At 40.8% G+C, this 17,387-nt stretch overlaps 1 non-coding gene across 1 annotated transcript; it reads right to left on the reverse strand.

Annotated features, from left to right (window-relative positions):
- Window positions 1–3,099: 3,099 nt before the first annotated feature.
- LOC132233969 (small nucleolar RNA SNORA44) lies at window positions 3,100–3,235 on the reverse strand. The gene has a single exon (XR_009452808.1). It is a non-coding gene; the product is annotated as a small nucleolar RNA SNORA44 (small nucleolar RNA).
- Between the last annotated feature and the right edge of the window lie 14,152 nt (window positions 3,236–17,387).

Below are 17,387 nucleotides of genomic sequence, written 5' to 3' on the forward strand. Positions count from 1 at the left end.
ATTTCAATGTAATCAATTTGATCTTGGTGTTATGGAGATTACTATAATATATTTTATAATTTAGGAATGCATCTTAATTATTAACTGTTATGATATGGACTCTAGCAACATTTTGTGCTGTATGAAACTCCACTATTTCTTTATTATGCAAAAATATTTCTTATGCTGTAGAGCAATTGGAGAAATTTAAAAATAACTTTGTTTTTCAGTAACAAATAAGGCAGCTTGAGCTTAGACAATGGATACAACAGATATGTGATGACAATATGCCGGGGTCCAGCCCCAGCGGGTCCAGGGGTCCCCAAAGGTGTGAACGGAGTCGGCGAAGAAGGAATGACACGGAGACAGTGTTCAGTTGATCAGCAGCCTAGCCAGGATCTCCAGCCAAGTTCTGGTCTTGATCTCCAGAGAGGCTCTGCTTAGGATTTCCAGCCAGGTCCAGTCACCAGGTTCTAGTCAGGCTCTCCTGCCAATCTCCGCAGTCAGGTTCAGTCCAGGATCCCTTGCCATGTTCTCCCTCTAGGCTCTGTCTCTAGGCTCTGAGGCCAGTCCCTGTCCAGGATCCTCCGGCATGCTCTCTCCAGCGAAGTTCTTCTGTCTCTAGAGAACGTTCTGTGTAGGTTCTGTGCCTAGGCACTGTCTCTCTTGGTCCTGTCTTCCAAGCCCTGTCTCTGAAGTTCTGTCTTATAAGTTCTGTCTCTGAAGTTCTGTGTGTTTCTGTCTTGTTACAACTGTATTTATACCAGTTGATTCAATCCTATCAATCTCTATTACAAAGGTTAGGGCGTTTCTTATCTCCATTCCAGGGAGAAAGGATTATGTAGTTTAAGCATGATTGTTCGTAGTTAAAGGGATTAATTACCCGCCTGGCACTTAGTTGAGGGATTTTATTCCCTCCCTAACTTCAGGGGAAAATCCCTACCTGGGGATTCAACCTTTCTCGGAGAGGTGACTTTGGTTAAAACACAGCGCCAAGAAGGTGAGCAAACATATTAAGAACCGTATGCCATATATGCCAGGTCCCTTGAAACAGCAAGGATGGACCGGCTCCCGGCAAATTCCCCCTTTTTTATTTTTTAAAAGCAAGCATTAAAAAGAAAAACCTGAAACGCTCTCTTGTATCCATTTTAAGAGTAGGATTGGCGCTTTCTGCTATTACCTGAGTCCTGATCTATCACCCCAGGGAGAGCTTGCCAATCCTGCACTTTCCCGGGGTGGAAAGGCTGCAGTGGGGTTAAGGATAAGGCTCCTTGGGCCTACCTTCTCCCATGCCTCTACATTTACCTTTCCGGCACCTTTCCTTCCTCAGAAAAGCATGGACGTATTTCTTGTATAAAATGTTCCATCTGACTGGGAGTAACCTTAATTCCTCTGCTAGCAAGCATATATGTTAAAAGATCAATACAGAGTCTTTTTTCTTTAGACTCAGTATGGCACATCTTCTTAATCTAAAGATCAATACAGAGTCTTCTTTCTTTGGACTCAGTATGGCACATCTTCTCAATCTAAGGATCAATATAGTCTTCTTTCTTTGGACTCAGTATGGCACATCTTCTCAATCTAAGTTCTGCACTATCCACCTTCTTACCCTACTTATCCTCTATAGGGGGGTCTGTAGCACCCTGGTGGAGTCCTATCCGTCCCGAGTGTGGGGGTTCTCAATGGGGGGGGGGGCTTACCTATGGGAATCCTGTTCCAGGGGTTCCCAAAGGTGTGGACGGAGTCGGCGAAGACTATCCACCCTCTTCCTACGGTGGAGTCCAATCCATCCCGAGTGCGGGGCGCTTACCTAGGGGTCCCTGTTCGGGCGCCATATGCCGGGGTCCTGCCCCAGCGGGTCCAGGGGTTCCCCAAAGGTGTGGACGGAGTCGGCGAAGAAGGAATGACACGGAGACAGTGTTCAGTTGATCAGCAGCCTAGCCAGGATCTCTAGCCAGGATCTCCAGCCAAGTTCTGGTCTGGATCTCCAGAGAGGTTCTGCTTAGGATTTCCAGCCAGGTCCAGTCACCAGGTTCTAGTCAGGCTCTCCTGCCAATCTCCGCAGTCAGGTTCAGTCCAGGATCCCTTGCCATGTTCTCCCGCTAGGCTCTGTCTCTAGGCTCTGAGGCCAGTCCCTGTCCAGGATCCTCCGGCATGCTCTCTCCAGCGAAGTTCTTCTGTCTCTAGAGAACGTTCTGTGTAGGTTCTGAGCCTAGGCTCTGTCTCTCTTGGTCCTGTCTTCCAAGCCCTGTCTCTGAAGTTCTGTCTTATAAGTTCTGTCTCTGAAGTTCTGTGTGTTTCTGTCTTGTTACAACTGTATTTATACCAGTTGATTCAATCCTATCAATCTCTATTACAAAGGTTAGGGCGTTTCTTATCTCCATTCCAGGGAGGAAAGATTATGTAGTTTAAGCATGATTGTTCGTAGTTAAAGGGATTAATTACCCGCCTGGCACTTAGTTGAGGGATTTTATTCCCTCCCTAACTTCAGGGGAAAATCCCTACCTTGGGATTCAACCTTTCTCGGAGAGGTGACTTTGGTTAAAACACAGCGCCAAGAAGGTGAGCAAACATATTAAGAACCGTATGCCATATATGCCAGGTCCCTTGAAACAGCAAGGATGGACCGGCTCCCGGCAACAATAGCTGCTTATTTTATTTGTTTTTTTTTCTTCTTCAGTTTTGTTTGTAGGATCACATCTCTTGTTAATAATTGACATCTCACAGGGAATATAAGAGGGAAAGTAAAATAATATCATGTAAGGACAAAAGTGGGAAGCAAGACTAAAAAGTCTGACACCAAGGAAATTACATACTAAAGTGCATAGAAATCTCCTCATAGCACCATTTTTTCTTCCCCGTTGACAAAGATCACTCTATTAGAGAGAGAGAGAGAGAGAGAGAGAGAGAGAGAGAGAGAGAGAGAGAGAGAGAGAGAAAGCTATATAATAGAGTGATCTTTGTCAACAGGGAAGAAAAAATGGTGCTATGAGATTATTTTAAACATATTTTAAACATAATGATGCTTAATTAATGTACATTAATTAGAATGTGTTTATAAACTGCTGCAATTTATTTAAAGCTAGATCTGCCAATATCAAACATGAAAAATAATTTTATATATATAAGAAAGGTGAGTGACAGACGCAGCTGATCTGAGCTGAGCTGTCAAAGTCTCTCCAGGTTGCTCTCGAGTGCAGTTGGAGATCCCATGGCTACACATCATATTTTCTTAAGAGTCCTTTGGGCAATACTAGTTATATATTTTACCTCCCATTTTAATATTTTGGGGGATTGAAATAGCAATAAAAGATAACATATATTTGAAAAGTGAATTTGTAGAATTTATTTTTAAATGAAAGTAATAAATTCACATATTTTTAAAAACACCTTTACTGAAAAATAATGTATATGTATCCCACAGCTCACCCACTTAAAGAGTACAATTCAATGGTTTATGGTACATTTACAGAATTGGGCAATCTTCATTCTAATATTATATGTTCCTTCTCAATATTCTTTGCTGCCTTTATCTTTCTTCACAGCTTTTCAATGTCAGAAAGCTCTTGAGTTACCTTAACCCATCTGTTTTAAGATACACTTGAAAAGCCCTCAGGATTAGTCAGGGTTCTCCAGAGAAACAGAACCAATACACATAGGTGTATAAGAAGGGATTTATTACGGGAACTGGCTCATGTGGTTGTCGTGGAGGCCAAGTCCAATGATCTGCTGTCAGCAACCAGAGATCCAGGAAAGCCAGTGATGTAATTTAGTCCCAGTCCAAAGGCCTGAGAACCAGGGGTGCCAGTGGTTTAAGTCTGGGTCTGAGTCCAAAGGCTGGAATATTGTGGGGAAGGCTGATGGTGTAAGTCCCCATCCAAGTCTGAGGGCCAAGAACCAGAGTGCCTTTGTCTGAGGGCAGGAGAAGATGGGTGTCCTAGTTCCAACAAAATTCAAATTCTTCCTTTCTCTACCTTTTTGTCCTATTTAGTTTCTCAGCAGGTTGGGTGATGTTCACCTGCATTCCTCAAGGCGCTCTTCTTTAACCAGTCCTACTCATTTAAGTGCTAATCTCCTCGAGAATCACCCTCAAAGAAACACTCAGAAATGATGTTTTACCAGCTTCTTTGGCATCCTTTTAGCTCAATCAAGTTGAAACAACATTAACCAGTCACATTCTGCTTTATCATATGGCAATGATTCCTTTGTTTGGAAACGAGGTTCATAATAATCTGTAACCTTTCTTTTTAGGTCATGGTTTTCCAAAGTTTTGGCCATTTCTTTTCCATCTCTCAATGTCCCAATATTCAATGTGAAATATCTGTGCATAACATCACTGTCAGTTATACTGTAACTAAAAGAAGAGTAAATAACTATCCTTGAGAAGCAAGAGTGTGTTCATACTGACAAGTCATGGTCATAATTTGTAATTTAGGTTTTATTCCTTTTCCTAGATCTCAGAAATATATAATGTCTTTCTCATTAAAAATTTAGCAGGATTCGATTAGAAACTCACCTCTCTGATTTATAGTATTTTTATTTTTATAGCATTCTTTTCATAATTAAATGTGTCTTGGAAAACTCAATGGTATAGAACAGCTATGAGTTTGGTCGAGGCACTCTGAAATCCTATTGCTTAACCTGTCTTGTGCTTTGGTATCAAATTATAGAATCTGAATCTCTGTTGTCCTGAGATAAAAATATGACAGGAAACACTGTCTATCTTCTTTCAGCTGCTTAATGGCCAAAGAGAATAAAAATGAAAAGAGTAGGAAAAGACGGTAGATGAAAGCCTTCTGGACTCATTCTATTAGATAAAGCAACTGAACAGAGAGAAAAGTGATCACTTTAAGGCAAAGAGGCTCTTCTTTCAGCAAGTTTGATAAATTGTTATCCTTCCAGGCAATTTGAAATAATACAATCTCTGTGTCTGAATGGTATAATTACTAGATAATGTTGTGAGCTGTCTGGTAATGCAGAGATCAATCACCCAGAATTGGCGGGATTCACACCTATTTATTTATACCTGGGGTAAAAATCCCAACAGCAATGAGAACAAGAGACTTAAAAAGTAACAACAACAACAAAAAAGTAAGGAAGTTGGATAATGAATACAGATGCTCAGTTTTTGTTTTTTAACCAGTGAAATGTTCATATCCATAAATATAAACAAAGGGCATTGTGAGGTTTACTTTATATAACCCTATGGAATAAAATCAGAATGTAAAAATATTTGAATGCTATTTCATAACTTAAAATACAAAACAACTTGAATCAAACATTTTTATAATTTTTGATTCAAATTAATCAATTTTAATATATATATATATATATATATATATATATATATATATATATTTAAATTTAGGAAGTTCCTTAATAGATTGCCTGTCAAAAGTAAGAATAAAAAGAGAAGAACATATAATTTATGTTTAACATAAAAAAATTTTGCATTTTTCTAATGGATGAGTAGATGATGGTTAGGTGCAAAGTATTTCATTTTCTCTGGATATAGATACTATATGAAAAAGTACATGAGTCACTATGATACTTGGCTTATAATGGTTAAACTTGAAAATGTACAAAAAAACAACAAAGAAGTATCATTTCATTACCCAGAGATTTTCCATATGTGGTAAAGGAAAAACCAAAGAAAATAAACAAACAAACAAAAAAAACATCATCCATTACAAATGGGAACCCTAAATACTGCATTATGACTTTATTTCACATGCATAAATTTCTCTAATGGTTGTAGAAAATTTTAGAGAAAAGATATTATGCTCATAAAGAATCTGTTTCAGTTGCTGAACAGACTCAATCTTCTCCTTACATGGGGCAACCCAGTTTAAATGTTTCATCAGCAATTCAATCTAATTCAACAAAAACTAAACTCATCACTGTCCTCCCAGTAGTCCTGATCCATCTTCATGCTTCCTGTTTTGTTTAATGGTATCATCACTCACCCAATCAACACTCTCAAGATCTTGAACTCTTTATTAATTTTTCTTCTCTCATCATGTCAGCAAATCCCATTTGTTTTCTCTTGACAAAGAATTTAACTTTATTTTTTCATCAAAACAGTAATACCAAGGCCAACATGTTTGTGTTGTCATAGTGTTTTTTTTATAGACCTAACTTCTTATTTCTTTTCTAAATATATTTTTTATTGATTTTCAGAGAGGAAGGGAGGGGAGAAAGAGATAGAAGCACCAATGATGAGAGAGAATCATGGATTGGCTGCCTCTTGCATGCCCACCACCAGGGGTAGAACCTGCAACCTGAGCATGTGCCCCAAAGGGGAATCAAACCATGACCTCCTGTTTCATGGGTCCACACTCAACCACTGAGACATCACGGTTTGGCTAGACCTAATTTATTTTAAAACATACATGACTTATTTATGCTTTCACCTGTGGATGGACACGGAGGTTATTTTACCTTTGGAACATTATGAATATCTATTATAAACATCCATTTAAGGTCTGCATGACAGTTGTCAACTGCTTAAGAGAACTGAAATAGGCCAGCAATGGCCCAACTTAAATCTGGAGTTTTAATATTATTGTAAATAAGGGGAGACCAATACTGCGGAGCCATTAGCTGTCTCTACTAAAAGTAGTAAGTTCTCAATAGTCTCCTAGAACCTACAATAAAGTTTTTAAGACATTAGCTTCAGATGAATACTGGTTATTGGAGCAATAGTTCATAGGCAAGAAAAAAGTTATTTTCAGTAAATTTCCCTAAACCTCTTGCTCTGGATCCATTAAAAGTGGGTATGAATAAGTCTCCCCCATTAATGTTATTATAAAGTACAGTGAGGTAATGAAGAATGTAAAAAGCATACCAGAGTGCCAAACACAGAGGGAGAATGTCTGTCCCACTTGCTACTCCTCCTTCCCCTCCGCACTATTACTATTGTATTATTGGCACTTGTAATTGTTGTTGTTGTTATTATGTTCTGAAGCATCCTGATCTATTTTTTCATTTTGAAAATCCCAGTGCCTGAGGGAATGCCCCCATACATTTGGCCTCTTTATAACTAGGCTTGCAACCTGGTGGAATAAAATTATGTTTGAAATTTTGTGAGAAGTTTGCGAGAATTCCCAGGCATACCTAAAACAACAGCTTTATAAAGGTGCCTACAGTTGTGCATTAGGAAGTATGAACAAGAACTAGTTAAATGTGGTTTGCCATGTGTCATATACAATTACCTCAAATTTGTGTAATAGACTGTAAAAGTCCTTGAACACTTAAATTAGTTTTTTGATGTCCTACCTTAGACTGGTGTGAATTTGGTTGAAACACACTTATTAAAATTTCATCATTGGCATTCTGAGTAAAGGCAAAAGGGCAGCCTCAAAAGAACTTTATGCTAGTTGAATGGGACTGTATACAGGTAGAGCTGCTATCAGCAGGAAATAAAAACGGCAAGGGATACTTTGGGCTAGGTATTTTATAATATTTGTGACTTAGCCCTTTCACATTAAATGAGGCTAATAATGCTAATTCATAGACTTGTTGTGGTGATTAAATTATATGTGTAAACTGCTTATTGTCTCAGCTGAATGCTATAAAATAACTACATTAGTAGAAACAACAAATACAACTGTTTCATCCAATGGTAAATTGTGTTCTGAATACTTTAAACATTATTCTAGCTAACCTGTCTTAATGTAGTGGTAAATATTAACAAATATTATAGAACAGTAAACTGTACTTTTATAATTGTCAATTTAGGGTTATCCATTCAATGATGAAAGCAAAATGCAAAGAGTTGAGTATTTAATATAAGACACCAAAACTTCCAAATATACACAGAACAATGCAGAAGCCCTTGAATTTTACTTAAATTGAGTAGCATTGCAGTTAATATGAAATCAGTAATAATTGGTCATGAACCTTGAGATTGAGTGAATAGAGGTTTGACTACACAGAGCATATTGCTACTGAGCTGTAAAGTATTACCGATAACCTTCCGCTTCTTAGTGAAATTGAGAGTATAGATTTCTATTTCTAAACCCTGATATGGTTTGGGATTTAGTTACCTTGGAGACTGCCTCTCTACCCTTGCAGGAAAAAAAGGATTACTGGAGAGTTCCTGTTGTTTCCAGCTCAGAACAATTGAAAAAATAACAGAGTTTCTTTTGAAATATACTCATAGTTCAAACCCTGTACTATAAAACACATCAGAAATATAAACTCCACATCATCAACAGCTGTTCATGTATCACTATTAATAGAATAGCCTACCTTTAGTGAATGCGTATTCTGTGACTGGCACTATCCTCAGGCTTTACCGGGATATTCTCAATCCTCCCCCCAAACCCCAAACCTTTAAGGAAAGACTATGGTCCTCCCTTTTAAATATGAAAAAACTGAGCTTGTTGGACATAGATTTTCAGGGAATATACTTATGGTCTATTCTAGAGCCTGTGTTCTCTTCACTTTATTTCCTATTTGTATGTCTGTGTGCTTCAGAGAGTTGACCGCGGTTGTCATAAACTGTACTGCGACTGAGTAAGTGTACATGTGCAAGAGGGACAAAATCGGTCCAGTCACTTGAACTCACCGGGGAATTTACGGCTGACTCTCTTCAGTCTCATCTTAGTCAGGAGTAAAGTTTTACACGTCAGTATCCTCCAAATGCACACCTCCAAGATTTCCAAGTATTTTATTCACAGTTCATTCTTAAGAACCATACAGAACTGTTAAAGAAGCACTAAATAGGCAGTTGTGAGGTGGGAGGCATGAAAGATTGGAGTTTCAGAAATACTGGACATTCAACAAATCAACTGGACTGATGTTCCATTTAGTTAATGTTAATAGTGCTCCTGGGAACAAAATTTCTATACCATTAATATGTCCATTTTATTAAAAATATGAGTGTTGTATTACATTTAACTCCCACATTTCATTGCAGTGTTTTGGAATTCGCTAGCATGAGACTTTGAAACAGAGAGTATTCTGTTAAATAAATATGAAATGAAGTATCATAGATTGTGAATATCCATAATTAGGAAACTCACCAGGAGGTGATCAATAATGACTTCTTGTCGTCTTCCATCCCCTCCCCTACCCTCCCCTTCCCTCCCTTCCATTCCCCACGCTACCTTGCCTTACCTTTTCTTTCCTCCTCCCTAGCTTCCTTTCTTTCTGGCTTTCTTCCTTCTCTCTCTCTCTCCCCTCCTTCCCTTCCACCCTGCTCCTTCCATCTCTATATTCCTTCTTTACTTTCTCTTTTCCCCCCCTCTCTTTCTTATTAATTCTTGCTATCATCTATATTCACTACCTATCTATCCAACTATAAGCTGATTCAAAATATGCTCTTTAAAAATAAGATAACATGCCGGAACCGGTTTGGCTCGGTGGATAGAGCGTCAGCCTGTGGACTGAGGGGTCCCAGGTTCGATTCCGGTCAAGGGCATGTACCTGGGTTGTGGGCACATCCCCAGTGGGGGATGTGCAGGAGGCAGCTGATCGATGTTTCTCTCTCATCGATGTTTCTAACTCTCTATCTCTTTCCCTTCCTCTCTGTAAAAAATCAATAAAATATATTTTTTTAAAAATAAGATAACACAGCACAATTATTAATACTTAAATATCAAGATTACTTTGACATGTGGCTTGATTATGGGTTGGTTACATTTTTCCCAACTTTGAGATATAATTAACATTATATAAGTTTAAGATGTACAATGTGACTTGATACACATATATCTTGAGAAATGCTTACTACAGTGTTAGCTAACATCATTTATCCCACACAATTACCAATTTGTTGTTTTTGTTATGTCAAAAAATTAAAGGTCTACTCTCATAGTCATTTTCAAGTCACCAGGCTAAACATTACACCCCCAGAACTTTTTCATCCTACACCTGGAAGTTTGTATACTCTGACCAACATCTCCACACTTCCCCCACCTACCAGCCTCTGGCAACCACTTATACTCTTTCTTTCTATGAGTTCAGCTTTTTTAGATGATGTGTATTAGTGAGGTCATACAGTATTTGTCTTTCTTTACTGTCTGACTTATTTCACTTAGCATAATGTCCTCAAGGTTCATCCATATTTTTACCAATGACAGGATTTACTTTCATTTATGGCTGAATTAATAATCATTCTGTAAATATACATACTATCTACCACTCTACCTACCTGCCTATACCACATCTTTTTTAATTTATTCACTCATCCATCAGTGGACTCTTAGGTTGTTTCCATGTTTTGGCTATTGTGAATAATGCTACAGTGACCATGGGATTAAAGATCTCTCTTTAAGAGAGTGATTTCAGTTAGATAATTGGTAAATCAATTTTTAATTTTTCAGAAGCCTTCATGCTGTTTTCCACTGGGCCTGTACCAATTTACATTACTAACAACAGTGAACCCACTTTTGACATTTCTTGTATTTTTATTTTAGTTTATTTGTAATAGATTTTTATTGATTTCAGAGAGGAAGGGAGAAGGAGAGAGAGAAAAAGAAATCACTGATTGGTTGCCTCCTACATGCCCCACACTGGGGATCAAGCCCCCAACCCAGGCATATTCCCTGACCAGGAATCCAACCGTGACCTCCTGGTTCATAGGTTGACTCTCAACCACTGAGCCATGCCAGCTGGACTCTTGTCTTTTTATAATACCACTAGTGATCTGGCATACAGATTCATGCACATTGAAAGAAAATTAATTAGAAGGTGGCCGGCAGGGTGGGACTCAGTGAGATAGGCCGGACACGCCCTGGAGTCAACCTCCCACAGTCCCTCCCTGGCTGGCCACACCTGGGATGGCACCATGGCAGATTGAGTGGGGTCCCTCAGGCAGGTGGGGTCCCTCGGCCTGGCCTGCGGGGAATAGGCCAAAACCGGCTCTCCTACATCCCCGGAGGGGTCTCAGAGTGCGAGAGGGCACTCTGCAAAGTTGCTGTCATACAGGGTGTGGAATGCAAACACAAGTGCAGTAAACCAGATTTGGGCCCAACAGTGCCCCAGCAATAACATAACCCAAGGCTGAAGGTCGATTCGAGTGGCCCCATGAGGAATTGGGCTCCCTCCTCTCTGGTCTTGAGGTGCGACACCTGAGAACTGCGGCCCCTGCATTGAGTGTCTGCCCCCTGGTGGTCAGTGTGCATCATAGCAATGAGTCGGATGGTCAGACTCTTAGCATATTAGCCCTTTATATATATAGACTAGAGTCCTGGTGCACAAATTCATGCACGGGTGGGGTCCCTCGGTCTGGCTGGCGATCAAGGCCTATGGGGAGGTGGGGCACGGCTGGCAGGAGGGAAAGACAACAGGAGGTTGGCTGGCCAATCAAGGGGCCAGTGGGGGGAGGGCCTGTGGGAGGTTGGCTGGCCATGGGTAGGGACTGTGGGGAGTTGGCCAGCTGGTGAGGGGGAAAGAGGCCACGGGAGATCAGCCGATGAGGGGTGGGGGAGAGGCCATAGGAGGTTAGTCAGCAGGTAAAGGGGGGCATGGGAGGTTGGCCCGCTTGGGGAGGTTGTGGCAGGTTGGCTATGGGAGCATACTGACCACAAAGGAGCAGCTCCTGAATTGAGCATCTGTCCCCTGGTGGTCAGTGCGTGTCATAGCAACTGGTCGATCAGTTATTCTGGTCATTCTGTTGTAATGGTTGCTTAGGCTTTCATATATATAGATTCCAGCAGTTGTGAGGTGATATTTCACTGTGGTTTTGATTTTCATTTCCCTGATGATTAGTGAAGCTGAGTACCTGTTCATGTACTTATTGGCCTTTGTATGTCTTGGAAAAAAAGTCTAATAAGGCACTCTGCTCATTTTTTATTTGGATTGTTTGGTTTTTGGTCCTGAGCTATATGAGCTCCTTAGGTATTTTAGATATTAAGCCTTTATCAGATATTTGATTTGCAAATACTTCTCCCATTCTATTTGGTTTCCTTTTCATTTTGTTGATTATTTTCTTTGCTATGCAGAGCTTTTTAGTTTGATTTAGTTCCACTTCTTGATTTTTGCTTTTGTTCCTTGTGCTGCTGGTGTCATATCCAAAAAATTGTTTGCAAGACCAGTGTTAAGGAATTTATTCCTTTTTTCTTCCAGGAGTTTTAGAGTTTCAGTTCTTGCATTTAAGTCTTGGTCGATTTCAAGTTAATTCTTGTAAGTGGTGTAAGATAGGGATTTAATTTTATTATTTTCCATGTGAACATCCGGTGTTCCTAACATTACTTATTGAAGAAACTGTCTTTTACTAATGAGTATTCTGGACTACTTTGTCAAATATTAGTTCATCATGTATGTGTGAGTTTGTTTCTGGATTTTCTCTGCTGCTCTGTTGGACTTTATGTGTTTGTTTTCATAAACTAATATAAATACATGAAGGTGATCCACTATCCATGGTCCTTGCCATATAAAAACTATATATATAATATATCCTTATATAATAAAGAGGTAATATGCAAATTGACCATCATGCCCTTGCACAAGATGGCCACCCCCATGTGGTTACAAGATGGCTGTCACAAGATGGCTGGCAGGGGAGAGCAGTGGGGGGCAGTTAGGGGTGAGATCAGGCTGGCAGGGGAGGGCAGTCGGGGGCGACCAGTCTGGCAGAAGAGGGCAGTTGGGGGCGACTGGTCCGGCATGGGAGGGAAGTTGGGAGCAATCTGGCCAGCAGAGGAGGGCAGTTGGGGGCAATTAGGCCAGCAGGGGAGCAACTAGGCATCAATCAGGCTGGCAGGGGAGTGGCTAGGGGGTGCTCAGGCTGTCAGACAGAAGTGGTTAAGGGCAATCAGGCAGGCAGACAGGCGACTGGTTGGGAGCCAGCAGTCCTGGATTGTGAGAGGGATGTCCGACTGCTGGTATAGGCCCAAACCCACAGGGATCAGGCCTAAACTAGCAGCTGGACATCCCCCAAGGGGTCCCAGATTGGAGAGGGTGCAGGCTGGGCTGAGGGACCCCCCTGCCCCCAGTGCATGAATTTCAAAAATTTGTGCACTGGCGGGCAGGGGGTGTCCCTCAGCCCCACTTGTGGGCTCTCACAGTCTGGGACCCCTCGAGAGATAACAACCTGCTGGCTTAGGCCCGCTCCCGGGTGGAAGAGGGCAGGCCCAATCCCTAGGTGCAGCCCCTGGTCGGGCTCAGAGCAGGGCTGATTTGGGTGTTGGGGCAACACCCCCTGTCATGCACAGAGCAGGGCAGATCGGGAGGTTGCGATACCACCCCCAGTCACGCTCAGGGTAGGGCCGATTGGGGGTTGGAGTGCCGCCCCATCACACTCAAGGCAGGGTCAATGGGGAGGTTGCAGCACCACCCCCTGTCATGTACAGAGCGGGGCCGATCAGGGGGTTGGGACGCTGCCCCCTGTCACGCACAGAGCAGGGCCCATCAGGGGGATTGGGGCTCCATACCCTGTCACACACAGAGCAGGGACGATCAGGGGGTGGGGTGCTGCCCCCTGTCACTGACAAAGCAGGGCTGATCAGGGGGTTGGGGCACTCCCCCCTGTTACACTCAGGGCAGGGCTGATGGGGAGGTTGCGGCTCCACCCCCTCACACACAGAGCAGAGCCCATGTGGGGGGTTGGGGCGCCGCACCCTGTCACACACAGAGCCGCAGGGTGATCAGGGGGTTTGGGCGCTGCCCCCTGTCACGCTACTCCAGGGGCCAGGAGGCCTGGTGGCTCCACTGATCCCAGTGCTGGGAGGCATCACGGCTCCGCTTTACACAGGGGCAGTGAGGCCTCGCTGCTCCACTAATCCCGGTGCTGGGAGGCCTCGCTGCTCCGCTGATCCTGGTGCTGGAAGGCCTCACTGCTCCGCTGATCCCGGTGCTGGGAGGCATATTATCCTTTTACTATATAGGATAGAGGCCTGGTGCACAGGTGGGGGTCGGGGGTCGGCTGGTTTGCCCTGTAGGGTGTCCTGGATCAGGGTAGGGGTCCCGGTTGGGTGCCTGGACAGCCTGGATTAGGGGATGATGGCTGTTTGCAGCTGGTCATACCCCCTTCAGGGTTGGGGTCCCCACTGGGGTGCCTGGCCAGTCTGGTGAGGGGCTGAGGGCCGTTTTCTGGCTGGCGGGTGACTGAAGCTCCCAACCTCTCATTTTTTTCTTTCTTTTTATTTTATTCTGTGATTTATTTACCTTCTATGGCTGTCACTGGAACTGAGAGCTGGCTTTAGCTCTGAGGCTCAACTCCAGCTCTGAGACCTTGGCTGCTGAAAGCAGGTATCTGGGTTTGTTTGGCTTCTATAATTAAAACACTGTTGCAACTCCAGCTCTGAGGCCCGGCTGGCTGAAAGCATGGGGTTTGTTTAGCTTCTATATTTGCAACATTGTTTCTTAGAGTGCAAGCTCAGAGCCCAGCAGTGGCAGGCGGGGAACCTTGGCTTCCTCCTTCACTGGAGCAAGCAAGCCTCCTGTTTGCTTCAGCTGCCTGGTTGCCGGCCACCATCTTGGTTGGCAGTTAATTTGCATATAACCCTGATTAGCCAATGGGAAGCGTGTCAGAGGTACGGTTAATTACCATGTTTGTCTATTATTAGATAGGAGATATATATATATATATATATATATATATATATATATATATATATATATATATATACCAATAGATGTGTCTCCAAATTCCAGTGATCATGACTATGATAAACTTTTTTAGTCAACATATCACATATAGAAATAGCTTCAATTCAGAAATTCAGAACCAGGCTACTAAGTGTTTAAGTATGCAAGAGTCCACACTCATTAGCCATGATTCATCATGGTTTGCTAAAGCCATATAAGCAAATTAAATGAGGATATTTAGGGATCATACTACTATATCATTCATATTTGGGGGGGGGCTCATCCAGGATATCGTTCATATATTTGATAGTAAAACTAATCTCTTCAATAACTCTAGGGATGCAGTATTGCTTTTTATTTCAAGCTTGTTGGAAGGGAGACAGGTTCAGTTCAGTTTCATTTGGCTCTCCCACACAAGTCTGGAAACCAAGACAAGAGGTGTTCTATCATTAAATATGTTTATTCCATTTATATACTCACCTGAGATACTATTTTGAACATTAATTTTATTTATCGATATATGATTTTAATGATTAGAGATATCTGCTAATTGTGCTTTAGACCCAAATTTATAATTGCAAATTCTCAGAGAATATTATAATTAACCAACAGCAATAGCAGGAAAAGACACACAGTGTGGCCTCTCATTCCTGCTGGCTACAGTTTTGTAGTCTCCTGTTTTACTAAGTTTTAGCCCCAGATTGGGTGTCTGCACTTGTCTTGGAGGTCTCAGATTCACCCTAAATTAATAAGAGTCCACAGGTTAGTCAAGTTTCCCTAAATTTAATATTGGATTTTCCTATAAAACATTCTGAGTTTTGCGGTTTGATCATTTCTGTTTTTACACCTTTTGTGTATTTTTTTTTTTTTGGTTTGTTTTATTTCTTTGGTGGGGCATTGGTTGCTTGCCTTATTTTCTTGTAATCTTAGCAATGGATTAACTCTTATGTTTATTGTATCTTATGCTGTCTAGTTTTATTGTAGACTGATATTCTTTTAGAAGTCTATACATAATTATTAATAAAAATGAAATACAAATTTTATTGTATGTATTTTTATATAATTCATATTGATATTTTAATTTTAACATAAGTTATAGTAAAACAATGAAGGAGGAAATATAACATAGTTCCCCTAAAGAAAAATATGGTTAAATTTAGTTGAAATTCCTAGCAGTCTTATTATCATTTAAAACTATACTATTGAGTACCCTATGCTTCCTTGCCTCACCTACCCAGTCCTACTGATATGTTATATTTTAAGCAGTTCAAACAATCTTCATGTCCAGAACTTTTATAAATTTTGTTATCAAGAAATCTAGTATTTTCCTAACAACCCTATAATAGATATAGTGGTATGCTTAGACCATAGAATTTCTTCCTTTTACTTAAAATAAATCTGATTTTTATTAGATAGCCAACCTTTTTATAGGTAGCATGGATGCCCTATAGGTTTATAGATGTCACAATGGAAACGAATAACATGTCCTTCATCAGAGATCTCACTTATGCTGAGTCATTTAACATACTGGTAATTTTTTCGGGAATAGAAATGTAATGAAATTCAGACCACAGAGAATCATAAAGTTTGCTTTTGGAAAGGTTTTCCTTCTATAATCAGTAATTATTTCTAGAAACATTCTGGTTCTACAATTGATGTGAAGGAGAACATGGGTAATCCTGATCATTCTTGGCAATTATTCTATAGTTATGTACAGAAGCAATTTTAAATGGTGTTAGTACTGTGGCCAATGGAGCTAAGAGAGAATAAAAACCTGAGCCTTTATAATATCACTACAGGCCAGGCCAAAGGACTACACCGGTATACGCATCCATGCACCAGGCCTCTAGTATGCATATAAGATCTTTGGTTAATTTCTTCCTGCCCTCCCCCTCGCCCCTTCCCTCTGAGATTTGTCAGTCTGTTCCATGTTTCCATGCCTGTGAGTTGAGCATCTTCCCCCTGGTGGTCAGTGTGTATCATAGCTACTGGTAAAACAGTCAAATGGTCAAAGGGTTGCTTAGGTTTATATATATATAGATGAGCTTCTGAATTGACAATATCAGATGGCTGGCTTTCTTTTAGACTTCCTTTATTTCAGCTTACTCTTAGTTGCCATGTTTAAGCTATTTGAATGAGGGTATCTTCAGTCAGCATCCTAAATGAATCAAATATTTGCAACAGAAAATGGAAAATTGAAAATTACCTTCTAAAATATGGTATTAGTTGAGTAAAATTGATACAAGGAAATGATAATTCTAATTTTCTGACACAAAAATCTGGGAGTGCTAGTATTCTATAAAAAAAAAAAAAAAAACTTACGTTTTACTATTGCCTGTTGAATATTGAGACTTATTGAGACTTGGTGATGGCTGAGTCATCATGAATCTTAGTATAAGGAAAATTTATGACATATGACATTGACCTAGGTTGAATCTTTTCTATGGCATTACATGACAACTTAAAAACAGAGGAAACTTTTGTCTACAGGTGACATTTAAATATGAGAAATAAAAATATGTTTACTAAGAGGGTCCATCTTTACTTGTGGATTATAATCAAAGTTTAGTAATCAGGGACTGGAGGATTTAGAAAAGCCATGGCTTATCAGGAAAACAATATAAAAGTTTGAGAATTTGGGAGAAAATGTGATTGGAACATAAAAACCTTTCCCAAGCTCCTCCTGTACAGCACTGTGTGATGGATAAAGGGGAGGACTTGATTATTGTAGTGATTTAGCTGTCTAAAGCAAGGATGCACCTTCCAGAGGCAACTGGTTAAATCACCTAGCAGGTGAGACTAAGGGAAAAGGAAAGTATTAAGTTAAGGTTCAAATAAAGCACAGAGCTTGTTATGATCAACAAGAAACT

This window comes from Myotis daubentonii, chromosome 4 (genome assembly GCF_963259705.1).
Source record: "Myotis daubentonii chromosome 4, mMyoDau2.1, whole genome shotgun sequence".
Taxonomy (NCBI): Eukaryota; Metazoa; Chordata; class Mammalia; order Chiroptera; family Vespertilionidae; genus Myotis; species Myotis daubentonii.